Source organism: Rattus norvegicus, chromosome 5, assembly GCF_021556685.1.
Source record: "Rattus norvegicus strain SHRSP/BbbUtx chromosome 5, alternate assembly SHRSP_T2T, whole genome shotgun sequence".
In the NCBI taxonomy this organism is placed as follows: domain Eukaryota; kingdom Metazoa; phylum Chordata; class Mammalia; order Rodentia; family Muridae; genus Rattus; species Rattus norvegicus.
The window spans coordinates 141,966,778-141,976,517 of NC_141538.1; the positions used below are offsets into that span (position 1 = coordinate 141,966,778).

General features: G+C 45.2%; 1 protein-coding gene and 1 pseudogene across 1 annotated transcript in view; one reads left to right on the forward strand and one right to left on the reverse strand.

The window, feature by feature from the left end:
* Nucleotides 1–93, reverse strand: part of Macf1 (microtubule-actin crosslinking factor 1) — a 325,822-nt gene extending 325,729 nt beyond the window's left edge. Inside the window, exon 1 of the mRNA XM_087549955.1 lies at nt 33–93. The gene's annotated coding sequence lies outside the window, so the exon portion shown is untranslated. The remainder of the gene's footprint in view (nt 1–32) is intronic.
* Nucleotides 94–1,825: 1,732 nt separating this feature from the next.
* LOC108351106 (40S ribosomal protein S15a pseudogene) lies at nt 1,826–2,244 on the forward strand (annotated as a pseudogene).
* Nucleotides 2,245–9,740: the final 7,496 nt, after the last annotated feature.

A 9,740-nucleotide genomic window follows, 5' to 3' on the forward strand; every position in this document is an offset into this window, starting at 1 on the left:
GGGTCCGCGGCCCGGTGCCCCTCCTCACTGACCCCGTGTCCTCTCGCGGTCCCTCCTCTCGTAGCGGCCCCGGAGCTCCCAGGGTTAATTCTCACTCTTCATTCCCCGCCCTCTGCGCGACCGACCTCTCCGCCCCCGGCCCGGGGCCGCTCGATGACCCTGGCCCGCCCCAGGGAGCTCTTCTCGGTCAGTCCCAGGGTGACTCTCCGAGGCTCGGGCTCCCTGCCCGGCGTGGCCTGGGTTCTGGAATAACCCCAGCCTGCTCTCTTGCCCACTTCCTCTAAAACCATCCCTCCTGGGGCACCTCTTGTAGAAGGCCCTAGGAAAACTGAGTCCAGGAGAGACCAGGAGGCTCCATTTCCCCAAGGGGTAAAGAGAAGAGGGGAACCAGGCCTTGGGAGAAGAGAATCCAGTCTCTTGATTAATTAGAGACACTTATAAGCAGCTCCTTGCTTGGAAGAAGCTTCTTCCACTGATAAGGCATTTATTAAAATCCTTCTGCATGTGCGAGCTACTGATGTAGGCATGTCTTCTATCCTCTGCGGTGCAGATGAATGTGCCTAGAATGTTTCTGCATAGAAACTGCCACCCGGTATGTCTTCGGGTTACTGCAAGTGCTTTACCTGGTTGATGTCAGGGGTAGATCTCTTCTGATTCATTCATTCAACGAATATGTTTTGAACATCTATCTACACACTAATTATCGAAGATACACAGCTAAGCGGAATGCGTCTGATCCCCGCCCACCGGCCTCACTGCCTTTACAGTCCAGTAGGCAAAACAAGAATCATTAAGGCATCCCAAGAGACAGCATTATGATCTTACACTTATGAGAGCAAAACTAAAACTAGATGATTTACTCAAAGGTCCTCCAGGGAGTTAGAGGCAAAGGGTCACAAGTTCAAAGCCAGCAGAGACCTTGCCAGAAAACTCAACCACGGAGAACACAGACGTGAGAAAAGTCAAGGATCAAGGAGTTCAAGGTCTACATACATGAGATCGTGGCTCAAGGAGAAACTAACGCCCCCCTCCCCAAAGCCACGACATATTGTAAATATTAACTATATTTTTTTTATAAATCCCAAATAAATTTTAATTTTCATTACATCGTGTGTGTGCATATATGTGCCATGGCTCACAGTGTGGCGGTCCAAGAACAACTTGTGGGAGTTGGTTCTCTTCTATGTTATTATCTAAGTGTAATCTGATGTTTATTTGGGGAATTATTGAAATAGTAGCAACTAAATTTCTCCAAATATTTTATTTTTAAAGAATTTCATAGACGCATATCATCTTGGTGTATCTTGATCAAATCCACCTTATTCCCTCTCTTCCATTTCCTCTCCTCTTCACCCCCCACCCCCACCCCCAATTTTCCCTCTGCACTTCATGTGCTCTCCGGGAGACCCTTAGGCTTAGCTGAAAATACCTTTATCTGCTGAACCATTTCATTAACCCCACACGTAAATTTTAAAAATAAAAAATTACTTAGTGTGGTGGCTTATGACTACCATACTTATAAGGCAGAGGCTGGAGAATTACCATGAGTTCAAGAATAACCTATGCTACAAGGTGAGTTCCAGGCCAGCCTGAACTATGTTGTAAGGACTTGTCTATAAACAAATATAAGAAATAAAGCTCCTGGGGCTGGGGATTTAGCTAAGTGGTAGAGCGCTTACCTAGGAAGCTCAAGGCCCTGGGTTCGGTCCCCAGCTCCGGAAAAAAAAAAAAAAAGTGCAAGAAATAAAGCTCCTGGGGTTGGGGATTTAGCTCAGCGGTAGAGCGCTTGCCTAGCGAGCGCAAGGCCCTGGGTTCGGTCCCCAGCTCCGAAAAAAAGAAAAAAGAAAAAAAAAAGAAATAAAACTCCTGACCACCCTCTTTCTGTCATCTGTCACCATGGTGCACATGCATGTCTTGGCAGATGACGCTCTCAAGAGGGTCAACAACGCTGAGAAGAGAGGCAAATGCCAGGTCCTCATCAGGCCGTGTTCCAAAGTCATCGTTAGGGTCATAACAGAAGCATGGTTTCATTGGTGAATTTGAGATCATTGATGATCACAGGCAGGTTGAACAAGTGTGCAGTGATCAGCCCTAGATTTGATGTGCAACTCAAAGACATAGAAAAATGGCAGAACATTCTGCTCCCGTCACAGCAGTTTGATTTCATTGTACTGACAACCTCAGTTGGCATCATAGACCATGAAGAAGCAAGATGAAAATATACAGAAGGGAAAATCCTGGGATTGAAAATCCGGGGAATGAAGACTGTGGGCTGTGGGAATAAAAAGAGAGAAAGTTCCTAATTCAGTAAATGGCCCTGTATCCGTGCATCTACAAGCAGCACAGGGTGGACTCTGTGGGTTTGTTTCAAAGAGAACACATCAGGGGTAAAGAGTAGTTGAACCCAGTTCTTAGCATCCACTTGGTAGCTTCCAACCATCAGAAACTCCAGTTCCAGAGGATCTGATAACCTCTTCTAACCTCACTGAGCACCAGGCATGCACTGAGCACACATTCATACCAACAGGAAAGACACATAAATATAAAATAAAATGAATAAATCTAAAAAGAAAAAGGTGCATAAGTTGAGAGAGGAAGGGGGGGAGAGGAGGAAGTAGAAGGGAAGGAATGGGGTGGACTTGATCAAGATACACCATGATGATATGCATGTATGAAATTCTTTAGAAAAGAAAATGTTTAGTGAAATTTAGCTCTTATTATGGTCAGTAATACCCCACATAAACACCAGATTATACTTAGATAATACAATAATAATAAAATAGAGATTCTATGAGGCACAGAAACATGAAGCTTAAAAGTCATTTTTTGATTTAGAAATGAGTGCCATAATGCTTGCCCAGCGAGGCAAGACTGTGGGGGTTTGTGGAGCAAGCTGAAGACATAGGAAGAGCATGGGGGAATCCTAGAGGCAAGGGGCTGTGGGCAGGGTCTCCACAGACAGGGCCTACTGCAAGGCTCAGGACAAGAACTGTTAAAACCCTCAAGGCCCAGCCTGTCTGCCTAGAGGATATCTAAAGGTTTTCCTCCTTCTATCCTTCAACAGCCTTCCCAGTTCTGACCACTAGTCTAATTCTGAATTATTCATGCTGCAAGCTGCCAGAAGGTGGAACTTCCGGAACCTTCTGGATTCAGGACATTTGACGTTAAATCCCCAGAGCTATGTCTCCAGCTCCAACTGTAGTACCCTGGGATTGAGCTCCTGGTGAGATTTGCCGGGATTTTTGCAGCTGGCTGTGAGCCGATGACCGTGGGCTACTTGGCTCCAATTCATTTCAGCAATCTTGTGTTGAGGAATACCATGTGCATGGGAACACGGAAGTGAATCCAATCAGGTCCTTGTCCTCTGTCACAGGAAAATAGAGGTGGGCAAACGCTTCCAAATGATTGCCTTCCAGAGACGCCCTCCATTGTTCCCCTCCACCAGATCCCATTTCTAAAGCAGGTCATAGCCTACATGCTGGGTTTGGAGGAGCCCAGGACAGCTTCTTACCAACATCACTATTGGGAGTCCTGACTTAGTCTGAAGCTTGGGCCACACTGTTTCATCTACACTTGAGCATGGCATTCACTCAACAAAAGTAGTCCCACACTCACCAGGGCCAGCCACTGAGCTTCCTGCCTGTGGCTTGTAAAAGGATCCGAAGCGGGAGCCATATGGTGGTGGAATAGACCTTTAACCCCAGCACTTAGGAGGCAAAGCCAGGTCTGTGAGTTCGAGACCAGCCTGGTCTCCTCTCCTAAAGGCTAGGGTGGAAGGCACGGGCCTCTGGGCCCAGATTTGTTTTGTTACAGTTACTTGTTTTTGCTGTTGTGGAGTTTGTTTTTGGCTTTTGCGAAACAGGGTCTCTCTGTGTAGTCTTAGCTGTCCTGGAACTCCATATGTAGATGAGGTTGAATTTGAACTCACAGAGATCCTCTTGTCTCAGCCCTCTGAGTGCTGGGATTAATGACTGCCCCAGGACACGAATTTTCTTATTATTCTTATTGATGATGGGGGGGTGTGGTTGTTGGTACCTGCAAATCTTGCCTATACGAAGCAAGTCCTCTGTCACAGCTACCTCCCTATCCTGATTCTTGCCACACCTATAACCATGGCATAGATTTGGGTCACCTCTGTATCTCTAGATGTCATCTTTTTTTTCTGGCAATAGACATCTGCTTGACACCCCTAATCCCTCTTGAATGACTGAGCTAAAAGACATAATAGAGAGAAATGTTGGAATAACGGACCGTATTGCCGCAACGGGGTTCCTGAAGAGACTCTGGCCCGAAAGAGGAGAAAAGCAGGGTATTAAGATGGCAGACATTAGGTGTGGCTGAGGCAGGGTCTGCTACCCTGTTCCAGGCTCCTGTAGTCCCTGTCCTTTTGTCATCTGGGTTGCTGTGCTACCTGAGTGCTGCTTGACAGCCAGTCATGGTCGTATATGTTGTCAACTTAGTACTCTGGGAACAGGAGAGTCAAGAGTTCAAGGCTAGCTTGGGCTATACAGCATGTTTGAGGGCAGCCTAGAAAACCTTTCTCAAAAAGCACTCCCACAAGGTCAAGAACAAAAAAGCCTGTGAAGGAAGGACTTGCACCTACTTTGTCTCTGTTTTACTCCCGTTTCCAAGAAATGGATTATTCAATGATTATTCCTTAATTAGCTGAATGAATGAATGATTGAATGAATGAATGAATGAACAAGTTAATTATCACCTCTGAGACTGTGGTCATCACTAGGCCAGAGGCAAGACAGTGGAAGTTGTGAAATCAGGCACAATAACAAAAGAGGGACCAAATGTGTGGCACTAGCCTATAATTAGGCTTGATCCTATGAAGTAGACAAAAACCACACAGGAACCCAGCAATGGCAAGTCTGTAAATCTGACAGAATCTAGAGTCACCCAGCCTAACACACAAATCTCTGAGCATATCTGAGGGGATAAAGGTTGAATAGAGTGTATCAGATGTTGAGGTTGGGGGAGTTCATTGAGGCAGGAGGATTCACCCTAAATGAAGGAGGCACAGTACTGTAGCCCTAGATTGAATAAAAAGGAGAGGAGCATCCAGAAACAATGTGACTAGCTCTCTGATTCTAAAACTGAGAGCTAAAATAAACCCTTTGTTCCGGAGGTTGCTTTTGTCAGCTACTTTGTTGCAGAGAAGAGAGAAGTAACTAACTATCCCAGAGCCAGAGTTCTCTTTTAAGCCTGCCACACCCCATGAGGCAATTTAGGTATCAAACGCCACCCCATTCAAGATCCCTCCTTCCATCCATTTGTCCCTCCCTCCTTCCTTCCTGGCATCTGAGACAGGGTCTGGTTACACTGCGCAGGCTGACCCCCAAATTCACACTTCTGCCTCAAGCTCCAGAATGCTAGGATTACCCATGTGCCTTATCGGGCCTGAATTCTATGCATTTCTATGTAGATGTTATTGCAACTTGAGGTCTTCTATCTAAAAAATGGTGTGCGGTTGGCTGTTTCAAACAGTAAATTGAGTATGGAGCTGCGGTCTCAACACTTGGACCGGGAAAGTCTCCCGTTTAAGTATTTACTAACTTGTAAATAAACTTCTCCTTCCTAATTTACATCATCATCATCATCATCATCATCATCATCATAACTATTATTATTATTACTATTATTATTATTATTATTATTATTATTATTATTATTATTATTATTATTGGTTTTTGAGACAGGGTTTCTCTGTGTAGCCCTGGCTGTCTTGGAACTCAATCTATAGACCAGGCTGGCCTTGAATTCGCAGATGTTTGCCTGCTTTTGCTCCTCCAAATCCTGAGATTAAAGGTGTGTACCACCACTGCACAGTTCATTTTTTATTTACTTTTAAAAACAGTTACTAATTATATATATATATATACACACACACATATATATATGTGTGTGTGTGCCTGTGTTTTGTCTGTATGTATGTGTGTGTGTGTATGTGCGTGTGTTTTGTGTGTGTGTGTGTGTTTTGTCTGTGTGTGTATGTGTGTGTTTTGTCTGTGTGTGTGTGTGTTTTGTCTGTGTGTGTGTGTGTGTGCGTGCGTGCGTGCGTGCGTGCGTGTGTGTGTGTGTGTGTGTGCACCATGTGCATGCAGCATCCTCAGAGCCAGAAGAGGGCATCCGATCCTCTGGGATTGGAGTTATAGACAGTTGTGAGCTACCATGTGGGCACTGGGAGTAGAACATAGGTCCTCTGGAAGAGCAGCCAGTGCTCTTAACTGATGAGCCATCTCCCCAGCCTCCTTTGTATTTTCACCAGCCATGTGTTTCCTTGAGCAATAGGGCATTATGATTCATCAGCAGCAAAGAATGGTTGACTGGCTTCTGGTTGTAAACTCTTGAGATAAGGAGGGTTCGAATGGCATTAAAAGAGCTGTCCCGCTGCTCACAGGCTCATCGACAAACTGGATGTTAGAGACCCACAACACGCAAACCGTTATTGCCCTGGTCCAGACTTCCAACACTGATGTCCTAGACTGAGTCCCCTCCTCAGTGAGGCTGCAGTCTAGGGTTGGCTGGTTTTATGTGCTTACTCCAGTCTACAGTGTTGGGAGCGATGCCCTTGAAGCCCTCCATTATTGATGTTATTATTATGGTCAGAATTAAGTATGACTGGGTTCATGGAAAATCCCCAGCCAGCTGCAGAAGACACAAATCTGGTGGTCAGGATGAATAATGACTAATAGATACGACAAACCTGTGACCTTTCTGACATCCTGTCAACACCAGCCGATTCCCTGACCACACGAATACTGTGTCCTTGGCCTGCGTAAATGTTTCACACTTCCCCCCTTCCTCTGTTACTCATGTTATGGTATAAATTCAGCCTTGGGGAAAAATAAAATTGTCACCTTGATCAGACTCTTGTCTTGGCGTCCTTCTTCACCTCTCTTGTCCCCCATTCTCTTCCAGGTACCCTCGTTGACTGTCCTGCAGGACGTTGACATACAGTCACACAAGGTGGCCTGAGATACGTCAGCAGGATACTATCTAGATTGTTCCAGCAGGCTGCAGGCCAATCCCCATCTCCTCTGCTGCAGGCCTCAGAACACCTTCATGTGACACCCATTTCCACCCACCCATTTGTATCTGAGGTTGGTGAGGTAACGCGAGCCTTGCATGATATTCCTAAAATTTTGAGTCTTGGGCTAGGAAAAGTCAGGGTGAAAATGCTGTTTTATTTCTCCACAAACCTTGGTTGTTGTTTTTAACTTAAAAATTCAACATTATTGAGGTAAATTAGGGTGGACAAGATGGTGGACATTTGCAATCCCAGCATGTAGGAGACCAAATGAAGAATCACAAGTTCAAGGCACTCTGGGTTATATAATGAGGCCCGGCCTCCAAAATGCAAGGATACCCATCCATCTTGGGGCTGGAGAGATGACTCAGTAGTTAAGAGTACTTGTTGCTCTTCCAGAGGACCTGGGTTCAGTTCCCAGCAACCACACAGTGGCTCACAACTCTCTTTAACTCCAGTTCGAAGAGATCCAGTGCCCTCTTCTGGCCTCTGCAGGCTCCAGACACACAAGTTGTGTGCAGACATACATGCAGACACAACACTTACACATGAAAATTACTAGGGTTGGTTTTTTTTTTTTAATTAAAGACAAAAGACCTTAAACATGTACCCAGGTGAAAGGTCTGGTTAGATGAATTTTGAGAACAGTAGTCACAACACTATCACTTCTCTAGTCAAAACGTTAGTCACTCACCAAGATTGCCCTGTCGTGGTTAGCTTAGTTTTAGCTTTGTATTTCGAAGTCATTTTAAATTTATACGAAGTTATGGTGAGGACTGGGATCCGAAGGACCCTTCCTCCAGTGCTCACATCTGGCATACCTGTAATCCAAGACTAAAGGCAGGCACTTCATGCAGTGCAGAGTACAGACGTGTTTCTATGGGATACTTTACCACATTTGGATTTTCATCACTGTAACAATAAGCACAGTCGAGCACATGAGGGGGAGGGGCTCACCAGGTGCCCTCCTTCCCTAAGGATTTATAGACAGGTAGAGCTCGACTGGAGACCAAGCATGGTGACCTATGACTTTAATCCCAGGGCTCTGGAGGATGAAACGGCCAGCCTTGACATTGACCGGGTTGGTCCTGAACTTACAGAGATCCCCTTTCTGCATCCCAAGTGTAGGGATTAAAGTATGTGCCTCCATAGCTCTATCTTGAGACAAGGTCTCACTACTTGTCCCCACCTCTGAGAGCTCTGAGATTACAAGTGTACCCTACTACCTCCGGCCTTTTGAGGTTTTTTTTTTCAGCCCTTCAGATCTACGTTGCAGCTGTCTAATTTGCTCCTTTCCTTGGCTGAGTAAGTATCACAAAGTCTATTTGTTTTCCAGAACTGTCCCCATAAGCCATCCCAGACTTTATGACTTAAATTAATAAATATTTATTCTCACACAGTGCTGGAGGCCAGAAGTTTGCAAATTGAGGTGTCAGGGCAGCCAATGACTGCTCTTTCCCCTGAAAGTCTGTAGGGTAGACTGTTCCCTGGAGCCTTCCAGCTCCTGGTGAAACTAGCTGCCAGGGTCTTACACCATGCTGCCCAGACAAGCTTAGAGCTTCCTGGATTCTAGCAATTCTTCTGCATACTGGAACTATAGGCACACAACACTGCAGTCACACTTTGGGGTTTTCTATCCACCCATCCATCCATCCATCCATCCATCCATCCATCCACTCATCCATCTATCTATCTATCTATCTATCTATCTATCTATCTATCTATCTATCTATCTATCATCTATCTATGCAACAGGTTTTTATATAGCCCAGGATGAACTCACTAGATAGCTGAAGCAAGCTATCCCAGCCTCCTGTAACTCTGGCTGGAGGGGATCTGACCCTTCCCCATCTTTTGTGCACACATTTTTCCCCCAAAAAGACATTTAACATAATTACCTCTGAAAAGACCTTTTGTCCAAATAAGACCTCATGCCCCAGTCTAGGAAGTCAGAATGTGCACATGTCTTTTGGAGACGGGCTCAAGCTCACCTCTTGAGCCTGATATGAACATACCACCACAGTCTGTTTATCCGCTCACCTCTCTGGGGGACACTTGTTTCTGGTCTGAGTTATTATAAGCAATGCCTCTGTGAAAGCTACACGGCTGTTTGTGTGGTTATCTTCTCTCCTTTATCTGGAACGAACACCAAGGAGGGCAACTCCCAAGTCATAGGATAGCGGTATTTCATTTTAAGGAGAATATCTTCGTTTACACCCCCAGCAGTTGTGAGGGAGATGTTTGGTGTTTTCACATCCTTATCGACCACAGTTCTTTAATTCTAGTGGAATTAGACAGTTCTAGGAGCATGGAAATCTTGAGCTCTTTTTTTTTTTTTTTTTTTTTCCGGAGCTGGGGACCGAACCCAGGGCCTTGCGCTTCCTAGGCAAGCACTCTACCACTGAGCTAAATCCCCAACCCCTCTTTTCATTTTTTAAAAGATGTATTTATTTATTTTATGTATATGAGTACACTGTAGCTCTCTTCAGATGCACCAGAAGAGAGCATCAGATCCCATTACAGATGGTTGTGAGCCACCATGTAGTTGCTGGGAATTGAACTCAGGACCTCTGGAAGAACAGTCAGTGTTCTTAACCACTGAGCCATCTCTCCAGCCCTTTTGCCCATTTTCTAATTGAATTGCTAAATATGTAGCTTGTCTACTAGTTTGTTGCATGTGTTTTTGCATTCTTTTAAGTGGGGT